The 14560-nt window shown below is 37.2% G+C and overlaps 1 protein-coding gene across 3 annotated transcripts in view; it reads left to right on the forward strand.

The window, feature by feature from the left end:
* LOC149239757 (cytochrome c-type biogenesis ccda-like chloroplastic protein) overlaps positions 1 to 14560 on the forward strand; it is a 478359-nt gene that overhangs the window by 235567 nt on the left and 228232 nt on the right. The gene's annotated exons all lie outside the window — the stretch shown is intronic.

A 14560-nucleotide genomic window follows, 5' to 3' on the forward strand; every position in this document is an offset into this window, starting at 1 on the left:
TGCTGAAAAGACTCGATTGTTTCATATGCAAACGCCAAACTTAAAACTATGTGAAATGCAGGGACTTGGTTAATTTTAGTTAAATGAGGGCCTAAAATTATCTGAAATATGTCTTAAATGTTACTTAACTTAAGGCTCAGAGAGGTGGTGATCTAAATGTGAAATTAGGTACTTATACCAGTGTTGCAAAATGTAAAATTTGCAGAAATAATTACTGAAATGCACAATGGATTGAAATGTAAAATGTTGGAAATAAAACACTTTTAAATTCAACAATTCATTTGTATGAAATACTCAATCAAGATCATTATATGCATAAGTAAAACTAGATTAGTCCTACTTGCATAAGCATGTAAAAACAAATGAACTTAAAAAATTAAACTAAATGTTTTAAGCTCAAGTCATATTAATGAAATATCAGTCTAGTAATCTGCTCTTAAATCAAATGTTAAAACCAACAATATATTCTAAAACAATAGTCCTGTAACCATGCAATATTCAGAAATTTCTATGTATAACAACAGAAAAATTTAAATGACAAATTGATAACAACAATCAGAAAAATTCTAAGTTTAATTCTTTCTGATCTTTTGATGTATTTGATCTAAAAAACTCATAAATAAACTACTGAACAATAGTAAAACAATTTTCAAAATTTTGTTTGCAAAAGTTACTGAAGCTAATTTCTATTTCTGCAATTATACAACAGTAACAATGTAAATTAAATCTGCTGCTAAATTCAGAAAATTTCTGAGTTTAATTCTTTCTGATCTAAAAAACTCAGAAATAAACCACTGAACAACAGTAAAACAATTTTCAGAAATTTGTTTGCAAAAGCTACTAAAGCTAACTTCTATTTCTGTAATTACACATCAGTAAAAATGTAAATTAAATCTCCTGCTAAATTCAGAAAATTTCTGAGTTTAATTCTTTCTGATCTATTGATGTATTTGATCTAAAAAGCTCAGAAATAAACCACTGAACAACAGTAAAACAATTTTCAGAAATTTATTTGCAAAAGTTACTGAATCTAACTTCTATTTTTGCAATTATACATCAGTAAAAATGTAAATTAAATTTGTTGCTAAACTCTAGCTAATTGTGAATCTATGTCAATATTAACCTTGTTTTCAAAATGGAATGAGGAAAGTTTAGAGGGGGTGTACCAGTCATCCCTTAGGGGCTTGAAGCCACTTGGAGGTATGCTACCCAAATCATTGAAGATCGTCCAATTCCAAATGCCAAGGTTCATAATTTTTTTTTTTTTTTTTTTAAATTTGTTAAAATAAATAAATTTAAAAGGGATATTTTTTTAGAAAAAAAATTAGGAACAATTTTTTTGGTGAGGAGGGAAGGCTTGAGGGTGGAAGCTGTAAGGTTGGAGGGATAAGGAGGAGGGGCTGCCGTGAAGGAGGGAGGCCGAAAATGAGAGGAGGGCCTCAGGGCCCTAAAACATTTTGCCCACGATCCTTCTAAAATTTCTCCTCAACCTGCAAATAAAATGGAGATGCCCTCTGGGGCTTGAATCTTTCTCCGGAATCCACAAAAATCACCTGCAATCTTCAGAAGTTGTTCCTGCACAAACAAAAGATAAAAACCCAAAACATGTATATGCAAAAATATGAAATACCTAGAACCCCAATGAATTAGAAATTTTCTATTTACAAATCTACAATAATATTCTACAGATCTAGTAGATTTGCAGATCGAAACCCTCTATTAGCCAGATTTAAACAAATTTTGCACAATATTTAGAAATAAATTTGAAATTTTAAAGAGGCAAAAGCCCAAGTAAAACCCTACAAGTAAAATATTCTATAAAATGACTTTAGAAATTAAAAATATAGTGGGCTCTTTTAGATTTTGTAAATTAAGAGTCAATTGGTCCAGTTGACAACTTACTGAAACGCCAAAATCCTGAATGATAACTTCTTCACACTTAGATTTGATTGTTAGATTATGTAATGTACCTTCCTAAATTAATTTGGAACAAGACTAATTATTGCATTTTGGGGTCAGTGTTGGAGATAGTGGGGCCTATTCGATTTTTATTAGGAAATTAGACTTAGGAGAAGTTATTTTGTTGTGGGTAAATTACACATGGGGGCCACCCACACTAGAGAAATACGCACTCCCTAGTTCGGTTTGCATGAAGGTGGTTAAGTTTTTCATGTAGGTGGTTAAGTGAGGGCCCACGATGGAGGTAAAAATGGAGGGAAAAGGTCAGTGTTGGAGATAGTGAGGCCTATTCGATTTTTATTAGGAGATTAGACTTAGGAGAAGTTATTTTGTTGTGGTTAAATTACACATGGGGGCCACCCACACTAGAGAAATACGCACTCCCTAGTTCGGTTTGCATGAAGGTGGTTAAGTTTTTCATGTAGGTGGTTAAGTGAGGGCCCGCGATGGAGGTAAAAATGGAGGGAAAAGTGCCCTATGAAATCTATATAAGAAAGGTAGCTCTCCTCATTTCATTAATCTTTGTGGTAATATTGATTTCTCTATGGTCGCTTGAGCTGCTTAGCCGAGTCACTCGCTATTCAGCACGAGTTCTTCAAGAGAAGAGCTCACCCTTTCTTCGGGGGACTTCGAGTGCCACCCTAGGAAGGTTTTTTTTCATTTCTTCAGGAGGAGGATCTCAATGTGATTCCCAGTGATTGCATCCATCTCCAGGCGGTGCATATTACTGGAGGACGTAATGAAGAGGAGGCCGAGTTTGCTTGTGGCTTCTTGCAGGGGAGGTTGGGTGAAGGAAATTTTGGAGAGGAGGCATAGGAGTATTGTTGGCATTTGGGAGAAGTCTAGAGCTGGAGGGGTGTGCTACTTCGCAGGTTGATTTTCGCATTCTCTGGGCCAGCACAGAGGCAACACTGGGTGTTCACGTGGAGGGTAGAGTATCAGTCTTTGAGGTTGAACTTTACCGTGGAGGTTAAGGGAAATATTTGGAGAAGTGATTGCTGCATTTTCATGAGATTGGAGGAGGATTTTGTTGGGGTTTATTGTAAGCCATTTTCTGGAGCAACTTAGAGGGCGTGGGGCATATTGGAGGTCGATTTTGAAAGTTCAAAATCCGGCCAAACCATTTTTGGGTTTTTCTGGGTTTTCGACAAGGATCCCAAATATAAAGTTTCATAATTTTTTGAGCACCGGAGGTGGGGTTTTCAGCCGTATCTTTGCAGCAGACAGTGCAAAATTGTTGGGAATGTGTAGGGCATATTGGAGGCCGAATTTGGGAAGTTGGATTTAGCCCAAACTCTTTTTGGGTTTTTTTGGGTTTTTGACAGGGATCCCAGATATAAAGTTTCAGCATTTTCTGAGTACTAGAGATGAGATTTCTTGTAGTTTATTTCCAGCCATCAGTGTAGTTTTTAGGGATAATGCAGAGCATTAGAGGAGCAGTCATTTCCATCTTCGAGATTATTGTTTTATCACCTAGGTCCTATCAAGCCTGCCCTTGAGGAAATTCTAGGTGCATTTCTGCATATTATTGTACTTGCTCCATTTCATCAATAAAATGGCTCAGCTAGTTCCCACTTTTGGAGTTTTAATAAGCATTCGTTGATTATTCTTATTTCCCGTGTCACAAATCGATTTTGTTTTGCATTTCACTATTTATTTAAGTTTGGAACATTACATATTAATAGAGATTTAAAAATGACCATAAAATTATCAAAAAATAGAGATACCTGCTACCTCAATCAAATCAAAATGATACTCTAAAAACCCAGAAATCTGTGCAAGATACCTGTACATAGATCAATCCTCAAAAGCTATTAACCAGCAAATGCAAATAAAAACAACAAAGTATTAAGAACAATATTACCACATAAATCTAAAAGAGGAACACCACGATCTGAAACCCCAAAGTCTTTGCATTTTATTAACTAGAAAAAATGTTACACAAGCTTTCTTAGAGCAAGTACATGATTGAAAAATCGGATCCAAATAATGAAGAGAGGTCTATCATTTATAGAAAAATTCTCCAACCATTGGTTGATCCTCGTCAAATCAATCTCAACCGTTGATGAAGATCAAATGATCTTTTAATCATCACCATTGAAATAAAGTTACCTTTTGAGGAAAATCGAATTTCACTTTTAATTTCCTTTTAATTAACTTAAAAATGATTGTTTTGAGTTAATTGCCGCAAAAAGTTGAGTTTGACTTAACTACTATGGCCCAAGGGTTCAAAATATTTTGAAATTTTCAGTATTCCCTTGGCCAGGGACCTCCAAAAACTAGGAACTTTAAAACCCACGAATTTTAAGTGTTGGAGAATTTAATTGTTCCTAGGACCTAAATTAATTAAATTTCTTGCTTTATCATTTTAATTTATTTTAGCCAGAAATTTTAATTAATTGACTCATGAGGGGTTTATAAATTTTTCCAACCCTCTAATATTTGACCATGGTGTCTAACTATGAGGGACCATGCACTAGATATTTTTTAGATGAAATATTATATTTCTAACCCATGAAGGGGAAACACCCGTTCGTTAAAGACCCTCAATAATTACCCATTTCTGCGACACAAAATATGATCTAGTAGACTAAGTGACTTGTAATAAAATAATCTAATTAAATAGATAGAATTATTCCCAAATCACTTTTACAAAGACTCGATAAATAACACTAGGACTCATTTAAAATCCCGACGACAAAATCCACCCTAGCTTTGGGTTGAGGCTAGAGGGAAAAACTCTATCAATCATCCATGTTTAGAAACACACATGAATCGGTGAGTCTAAAAACCTTCTAGGATAGAAATCATCATTAGGAAAATAAATTTACCTAGGTTGTTACATACATTTGTCTTACTAAGATCATTTACATTACAAAATGTAAAATGGGTTTACAAAACGTTAGTGTACATATAACTGATAATGATGAATCTATGGATCATCTGAATGCTCGGACATGATGGAAATCCATGCGTGAAAAAATGTACAGCTGTGGGGTAGTTGACATGGAGTGGTCAACAGGAAGGAAATTGCAGTCAGAGGAGAGATTGCACCAAAGAGATACCAACAACATTTGGCTCATGGAAGAAGATTGTAGCAGGGAAAGAGTAAGGAAAAAGAGTTGTGAGATATTTCTAGATGTTGCATACCTAGAAGAAGAATATATCTTACAACTTGAATTGTTGATATCCTCAAATAGAGCTTCCAGTTTTGAGTTCAATGATAAAAAATCAATAGAGGAGGAGATAATTGCAGCGGCCAACTTTTCCAAACAGCGAGAGGAAGTAGTTGATTTGATGGTGATTTCTCAATACGATTCCTTTCCATCCCTAGATTTTTGTGTTTACCATTGCTCGTTTATTCATTTTCGTGATGACCCTATTGAGGATGGATTGTATCTATGTGCAAGAATGCAAATCAGCAGAGACTTGAAGTTACAACCTTGTTATTTAAAGGCATGTGGTTTGAAGCTTCACCCTTACATTTTGGGAGCACATTAAATGAAACACCTTCCCATTCACTGGTGTCAATTCGCTATCCATGTCTTGGTTTATGGTGGACACTGGAGTTCATTGAAGGAATTTGAGAATGTTAATGAGATGTTTGGGAAACTGCAACAGAAATATGATTACATTTGGCCCATTTATTCCTATGTGTAAGTTAGATTAGCTTAGGTTTACTTCTGAATAAGTTCATGTTGAACATTAGTAGTTTAATCAAATATGTAATGTTGTGATTCAGTGTTTTGGTTAAGCAACTGTTTGTGTAGGTTTTTGGAATAAATTTTCAGAGTTGATGAAATAGTTTTGTCGAGCCCCTCAGAAGCAGATTTAGATAAAAGTGTTGATAGTTTTGTTTCTAGACTTGGTCACTCAACTGGAGATTGTTGAGGTTCTCACCATCTTGCTAGGGGATATTATCCTTGTGGAGCCACTGTTAACACGAAATCTTAGACAAGCATATTTCATGTTTTCGGAGTTTCGAGTATGGGTATGTCTCGAAACGTTGGGTTCGTAAAAGTTTCGTGCAACATAGGGTTTAATATTTGCTCATTGAATGTGATTGGAAGATAAATAATATAAGGCTTTCACTTGTTCATGCTCTATTGATAATAATTGCACATTGTGTAAGGGATAGCTAGCATTGAAGTGAGTTTTTGGGCTAATTTCTACATTGCTTTCAAGAATACTAACATATTGTTATCTTGTGTGACTTTCATAAGTTCCAAATTTGCACTTATTAAGCTCACTGACACATTAATCTCGTAATCCAATAATCTTGTTGAATGGTTACTTAAGTGAATAAATCTAAGAAGTTATTAGATATTGGTATCTCTTGTTCTCCTACACATTGGCATTAAATACCTAAGTATTAACTTGAGCACTTGCTAATCTAATTGTATCTCTCTTGAATAACAATATTGGCATTATCTTGATTGACTTAATTTTAAAGGCTTCTAATTGTCTAAATGGCATTGATAATCTTATTGTCTAAGAATCATTGGTCAGTTGTTCTAAGTGGATAAGTGCTCTAATTGTCAATAGATTTATGGTTCATGTTCAAAGTGGATATCAATTGTAAATTCTATATTGGTGAAACATTGATAAGAGCATCTATCTTGTTGTTTAACACTTGGGCAATTACGTCTTGGTTATCTCTTGTAGCTTGATTGGCACATATTCTTGTGGTTGAGATTGTATCTTATTTACCATTGTCAAGTAGTTATTGCCATAACTTAAGATCAATCATAATTAAGTACTTAAAGGAACGCTAAACAGTCTCACCTTAAGAATCACTCAATTATCTTGCATTGGCATCCTAGAACTAGTATTGCATTAATAATTTACCTCCGAGCATAAGCTTGGTTGATAGAGAATAGGACCACCTTTCTCATCTAGCTTGAGGAGCCTAGTACCTCTTTAGTGGTTAACATGGTGACCTTGCAGTCGTCAGAGCCACAGTCTCTGCAGCGCTGGAGGCATCGGGTGGCTAGAACCTAAGGGGAGGTATCGTTAACCAAGCCTTTGCTTTCTTCCCCTTGGCTTCTTTCTCACAACCTACTCTAGAGACTAGCTTCAAAATAGTTAAGAGGAAGGATACACCTAGAATAGACATATAACTTAAAATAAACCAAGATTCCTGCATTTCACCTAGCTTGTAGGATTTGCATTTCATCTAGGATAGTTAAGAATTCATTAATCAACGATTGTTCATCCGGTCACCTGGTATCTAATTTATCTAAAGCAAGTAGTTGACTCCATAAGGCATTGGTCTCATATATAAATTTAATCAAATATTTAAAACTTGCTAAAATCAACCAAGTGGCTAGGCCATTCAAAATTTCAATCATTTCTCCCGGACTTGTTGGTTGTTGATAAGTCTTGCATTTCCATCTTCCATAGGGACTAGCCCCCATAGCCTGTTGTTGGGAGACATCTAGAACAGAGAGGTTAGGGATCAGAGTGACAACCCTCGACTCGAGTCATTGTCACACCGTGCCTGTACAATCTGAGCGACAATAGTACAAATGCTTGAAAAGGCTTGATTTGATGTGACTTTGCTTGCGCATTGAGCTGATTTGGCTTGGGGATGATACTTGCTTGACCTTTGCTCTTTGTCCACCTCATCATTTGCCTTCAAATATTGTTGCTTGCAATGCCACATGGAAAACCCTCTTGCCTAAAAACTTAAAAGTGGGTCCACTGCTATAACTAGAGAATTGTGAGGGGGTTTTGACTGCTTCGAAAGACAAGTGATTCACCTTGACATAGAGAATCAAATGGACACCCTCTTTACCTCAAAAGATGTAGCATGATGCCTTAGGAAACACAAATGCATTGGGAATAGTGAGACTATCAAAATGCATAGCCAAGGCCAAAAGGGAGTGCAAAATACATAAAGATACATAGCACATGTGGGGTAGGGGGGTGCACTGGGATCAAAAGGGATAATGTCAGGGAAAAGTACATATGGTAATCACTCTTACAAGGCTTTATGACACACGCGCTCCCTTAAATCATGATTTCTAGTAGTGTTTATTCCATGATGCCTGCAACATCATCCTAGGGTATAACAATACCCATCAAAGTAGGGAGTTACTGCTCACAGGGGGAAGTCAATAGTGCCACAAAGGCAGACATACCATGAAATAAACAAAACCGGGAGTAGCCATGGCCATCCACACCGACAAGGATCTAAGAGTCACTTTCACAAAATAACACACACCCACATGGCTTTACAGGGCTATAAGGCACATCCTCTGGGCTTATATGGCACGACCAAAATGTTCTAGAGTACCCCTACTGAAAGAGGGGTAGCATTTGGCTCCAATTGCGGGACAAGTGCTCTTATTGGGGGCACTTGAGAACCTCAAAATCTCCAAACAAACAAACAAACAAGAAAACCAAAACAACTAACCTATATGTAGTGCATAAATGCAAACACATCAATGACTCAAACCACACAAGTATGATCTAATGCTTATGCTAGAGACCTTATTCATCCTACCCTCCTTTAACATAGGAAAAATAACATGTAGAGTGGGTACTCGTTGGATGTGGAATTTAATTCCGTATCCAATAGGTGTCTACACTTGACATTTGAGTAAAGATACAAAGAGATAAACTAAAAATACAATAAAAAAAATAGTTTCCTTTCCTTTTCTTTAAAAAACCATAATTCTTATTTTCTTATTTTAATTATTATGTTATTATTTTCCTTAGGAGTCCCATTTTAGACCTCAAAATTCCCCTAATGCTAGTTCCTTGACCATACCTTGTCCAAGTTGCTAATCTGAGCGGTAACAAGTGCCACATTTTCACTTTGCATACAACTATTTCACCTTATGGTGTTACTGTGAAATTTCCACGAACTACAGCAATTGGAAATTTATCTCCTAACTTATGCAGTTTATTTGTCTTCTGTCATTTATTAACGACAAATATCAATAAACTCACTGCAATTCTTCACAAATAAAATACACCGCGGAAAATAAAATACTGGAACTAAGAAAATAATGTACACACTACACACATAAAAAATATGACAACGTTATTTTTCGACAAATGTCCTTGGAAAAACCCCAAAGGGAAGTGCAACAAATGAGGGTTTTATTATTATTCAAGAATTTGAGAATTATTACAACTGCTTGCTTTTCACTGGAAAAACTCTGACTATATTGATCTCCTTTGGCAAAATATACTGGAGAAACAAAGTGTCCCTCTGCAACTTGATCTGCCCTCCTCCAACCCACTTGTACTTTCTCAAGCTATTTGCACCCCTGCCCAGAATTGCGCACTGGTGGCTCTGGTAAATTTGTTTAGCCTCCGAAAACCCTTTCCAACATTCACTTTGCCTCCAGCTACTCTCTGAAGTCGCTCGCTCTACCTCCGGATTACCTCCCAACATTGGTACATGACCTATATGTTAGTTTTTGTAGCATCAGAGGTGTTCTAGTCTCGAAACTTTGTGGAGAGGCTAAAACACATGAGATCTCCAAAACCCATAAATCGTTTCTGGAAATTCCACCTAGAGATGGCTCAATTAAATTATTAGCTGATTTTTAAATATTTCCTAAGTCTAAACTTAAGGAATATGGTTAATTAGCCAGTGTTAATTGAGATAAGGTGAGAATCATCTAGAAACTTACATGGATCGATAGGGAATTAATTTTGGCCCTTGATTAAGTTCTAATCTTGGTCGTTGGTGCTCCAACAGAGGATTATAAGAAGAAGTCGATGGGTAGATGGAGAACACACTTGTGGGGTTCGATTTATTTGGCAGTTCAATTTCTAGAGAGAGGCAGCAATTGCCGGAAAGCCAGAGAAGGACGCAGAGTGTGAGGCAGGGATAGTGAGTCCAGAGGAAAGTATTTCCAGATCCGGAGAGTCAGCTATAGGAGGTCGAGTAGATTTTCGGAAGGTCTCAGCGAGTCATTCTCAGAGACTGGATTGGGCAGATGACGATCAATTGTAGTTTCAGGCAGAGGGTCCTAGTGCCTACGCAGATTTGATGCAGGGGTTTCATGGAGCCCATTTATAGCCAATTTTGGAGCTGGATCAGTGCCAGGTGAGACAAAATTTGTCTCACTAATTTTTGTGGCCAGTTTTTCCCTGTAGTGGATTGCCATTTTGTGCATTCAGATTGTACTAAGAATTTCACTACTGCATAATAAGAAAAACCCTCAGTTGTTGCATTGGTTTTCCCAAGTTGGGTTTTTCCAGGGACATTTGTCCAAAAATAATAGTGTCATATTTTTATGGGTGTGCGCTAGATTTTCTCAATTTCCAATGCTATTTTTCTTCTGCAATTTATTGGTGAAAATCACAGTGTGAATTAGTTGATATTTTCCGTAGCAGATATATTGTTAAATAAATTAACAATTAGGAAAATAATTTCGAGTTGCCATGATAGATGAAATTTTCACATGGTATTAGAGGGTGAGTGATCAGCGGGGAGGCTCAAAAGCGGAGAAGAGAATTTTGTTGTTCAGAGGGAGCAGTAGGCTGAAATTCTTAGAGGCTGCGTAGTACCTAGATAGGAAGATCAAATCGTTGGGCAAGGGTTCGATTTTCAGTTGCAAGATTGCAAAAAATTCAAGTTACGCAGAATAGTGATTCCAACAGTCAAAGGGAGTAGCAACAACTCAGATTTTCCCTGAGCAAATTCCTTGGTTGGACGTAGAGGGTTTTGCAGCAGCAGAATCAACGTTGTGTGGAAGAGAAAAGCACACACAAGGGAAAATTTCTCTCAAGGGATCTCGAGTTTTAGAGATCTAATTTTTCCAGTTGCAGATTGGCAGTAGCTGTGAGTAGATTTTCTCACTGCAAAAAGGAGTGTGTGTAGTACATCCAGTAGCTGAGTAGATGGAAAAGGAGATTTTCAACTAGATTTGAGATGGCCACGATTAGGCTTAGAGATCAAGACAGACTGTATGATGCTTCCAACTATGTCATTTCGAAGGCCAGAATGTCCTTTCTCCCTGATGAGCATGGTCTGAAGGCCTATGTCGAAAATGTGATAGCAGCTCCCCAAAACCTCGATCAACAGAAGGAGTACAAGAAAGAAATGGCTAAGGCAAAGAGGATGATTTTGGATGGTATCTGAGATCATCTAGTCTCACATGTGGTAGACAAGGGAACGGCCAAGGAAATGTGGGATGCTCTTTCTGAGCTATTTTAGAGTTCTTCTAAGAAGTGGAAGATGTTTCTCTAGGAGAAGCTGAGGAACACTAGGATGCAAAAGGGTGAGAGCATAGATGCCTTTCTCACTCAGATTTAGGAGGTTTGAGATCAACTATTAGCTGTTGGGGAGGCACCCCAACCCATAGAGCTTGTACGATTAGCACTAAATAGTGTCTCAGAGGATTGGCAGGTATTTGTCCAGAGTATATTGAGTAGAGATACATTGCTGAAGTGGGACAAGATGTGGTCCGATCTACAATAGGAGGAGTTGAGGAGGGCTCTGTTGAAGAGTACCATCGGCGATAGTAGCAACAAGGGACTAAAGAGTGAGGAGGAGAATGTGGCCCTAGCATCTAAGGGTCCCAGTCAATGATAGGGAGAGAAGAAGAAGAAGAAGACGAAGAAGAAGAAGGACCTGTCAAAGGTCAAGTGCTTCAGGTGCGCTAAGTTCGATCACTACGACACGCAATGTCCTCTCAGGAAGAAGGACAAGTAGGGCCAGGAAACAGTGTCTGCTAATATTAACAAGTTGTCCTCCAAGTTGGAGGAAGAGTTTGCCATGTTTGTAGCCATACCTGCAGGAGATAGGTGGGGCGACTTGGAGTTGTAGTCCCAGATATTGCAGATATAGGGAAAGGTCCATTGAGGAGTCCACCTCATGGATCATCACCTAGATACATGGGCCCTCAGTATTCAGTAGTAGGATGGATCAGTGTCAGAGATGCAGTCAGATTCTAGAGTGATAGATGCAGACTAGTAGTAGTCAGGTGTTGGGGAGCGCAGTGCAGTGTTGGAAGCAGTGCAAAGTGGTACAATGGAGAGTCAGCAACAACACAAATTCCTTGGTGGGTAGAGTAGTGTCTAGTAGCAGTCAGATGCTTAAGAGACAAATGCGTCATACTGAACACAGTTGATTCATTATTTTGGATGCTTCTCAGTTGCAGTAGTTGCAGTTGCAACAACAACGGTTGAGAGGGAGTTGCAGTGCAGATGCAAGGTTGGCAGTAGTATGGTAGTGTCAGAAGCAACATAGATTCAGAATTAGAGTTGCGCAATGGTTGATGGACAGTGGCTAAGGGAATTGCGCAGTGACTAAGGAAACATAACAATGACTGAGGAAACAACGTAGTGATTGAGGAAGCAACACTGTGATTGAGGGAGCAACGCAATCATTTCTAGCAGTGTCACATGTCAGACATCACCAGTATGACAGAGGGTGGTACAGAGGCATTCTCAAAGGCTGGATTGGGAGGACGACTTGATCAGTTGCAGTTCCGGGCAGAGCATCCTAGTGCCTGCGCAGATTTGACGCAGAGGCTGATACAGGGGTTTCTTGGAGCCCATTCAAAGCCATTTTCAGAGCTAGATCAGTGTCGGGTGAGACAAAATTTTTCTCACTAATTTTTGTGGCCAATTTTTTTCTCTGTAGTGGATTGCTAGTTTGTGCATCCAAATTGTACTCAGAATTTCATTGCTACATAATGATAAAAACCCTCAGCTGCTGCACCAGTTTTCGCAAGTTGGGTTTTTTCCGGGGACATTTGTCCAAAGATAACAATGTCATATTTTTATGTGTGTGCTATATTTACTCAGTTTCCAGTGCTATTTTTCTTTCGCAATTTATTGGTGAAAATCACAATGTGAATTACTTGATATTTGTCATAGCAGATAAATTGTTAAATAAATTAACAATTAGGAAAATAATTTCTAGTTGTTGTGATAGATGAAATTTTCACATGGTATCAGAGCGTGAGTGATCAGCTGGGAAGCTCAAAAGCGGAGAAGAGAATTTCGCTATTTAGAGGGAGCAACAGGCCGAAATTCTCAGAGGTTGCGCAATACCTAGACAGGAAGATCAAATTACACTGTAGCCTCTGCAACTTGCATTGGCTCGATTGGATAATTCACACTAATTGTTTTCGACCTCCTCTGTAGATAATTCGACCTCCCTCTTCCTGTCTCTTGAACACTAGAAATACTAAGGAAATCCCCTCCAGCGACATGAGTGACATTCATCTCATGGGTCATGTCCATGATTTTCTAGTGGCAATGAACATATTTTATTTCTATTTCATAAGAGGTTTGGAGATGAGCATGTTCATTTTGATTCGATAACATTCAATACAAGGTTTATATTATCAATATCCCTAGATTTAAAGTAGGGGTATGAAGTTTTAGTTGTAGGCTATCGAGTATACCAAACCCAGATAGTGTGGTTATTTCTTTATCCCCTATCAAGTTATCTAATATGAAAGATGCATCACCAATCTTCCCTTTTTGACCTTGAGTATTTTGTATTGCATGCTAACCCTCTATCTTCTATATTCACATATAGAAAAAAACATATGATGCTAATGTTGTTCGGCAATCAGGAGACTAGTCCATGGCAAGTAATCCTTTAATATACAAAAGTAAGAAGTTAAGAAATCTTTATGAAATGCTACACTCAATGTACAAACAACCATTCCAATGATATAGAGAAATTAATTTAAACAAGGAAACAATAGTATGGAACTTTTTCATGGATATAAAGAAACATATTCCGGAATTAGCATAACAAATAACATAAATGCAGTCAGAGAACTTAAATATGAGTGATGAACATGATGGAGTTTAAAATACAAAAATCACCTCCAACAACATTCTTCCAAAACTCCAAGGATATGGCTAGATTGAAAGAGAAAGAATTGTTTAGTTATTATGTTTACATTTATGCTATACTATTTGATGTTTCTGATAGACTATGTTCATGACAAAATTTGATGTTCTCACTGCAATTTTCTCTCTTTCCTGATAATAATACATGTATGCAAGACATAGGATAGGATATTTCCATATTTGATGAAGTGAGATTTATTGCTCTGAGAGGAGTGGGGTTCTCTTGCAGCCCAAAGTGAATGAGATTTCTCATATAATGTACGTGCATAAGCTAAAATGGAGAAACATTTGATATCCAACTTCTAAAGTCAAAAAAAGAGAAATAATAAAGAGCATAGATTCATCATAACACCAGAGCTTTTAAGCAGCAAGAGGTTTGCACGTATTTTTAATTTATTTATTTTTTATGTTAAATCTCTAGTTTTATATATAGAAATAGTTCAGGAATCAATGCTTGAGTGTAGTAATAAAAATGTTCTGTAGGCAATACCTTTCATTTATAATGATGCAGTATCAAAATTTAGCTTGAATGGAAAAACATGATTGGTTACATCTATTCTATTTCCCATATGTATCATACTATCATAAAATCAGTGCAAAGTCGAGTTATCTTTGAGGACAGCTTTGAGATTTATTTGCAAGTTATACAACATGCCTTATTAGATCTCCCTGGGTTACATTAACTATCCAAACATACATACATTTTGTGTGCACACTTTTTTATCATTATCATGTGTTGTTTTGGGGAAAGGTCTACCAA

Source organism: Pinus tabuliformis, chromosome 8 (assembly GCF_031772625.1).
Source record: "Pinus tabuliformis cultivar Carrire ecotype Pingquan chromosome 8, CPIR1, whole genome shotgun sequence".
NCBI lineage: Eukaryota > Viridiplantae > Streptophyta > Pinopsida > Pinales > Pinaceae > Pinus > Pinus tabuliformis.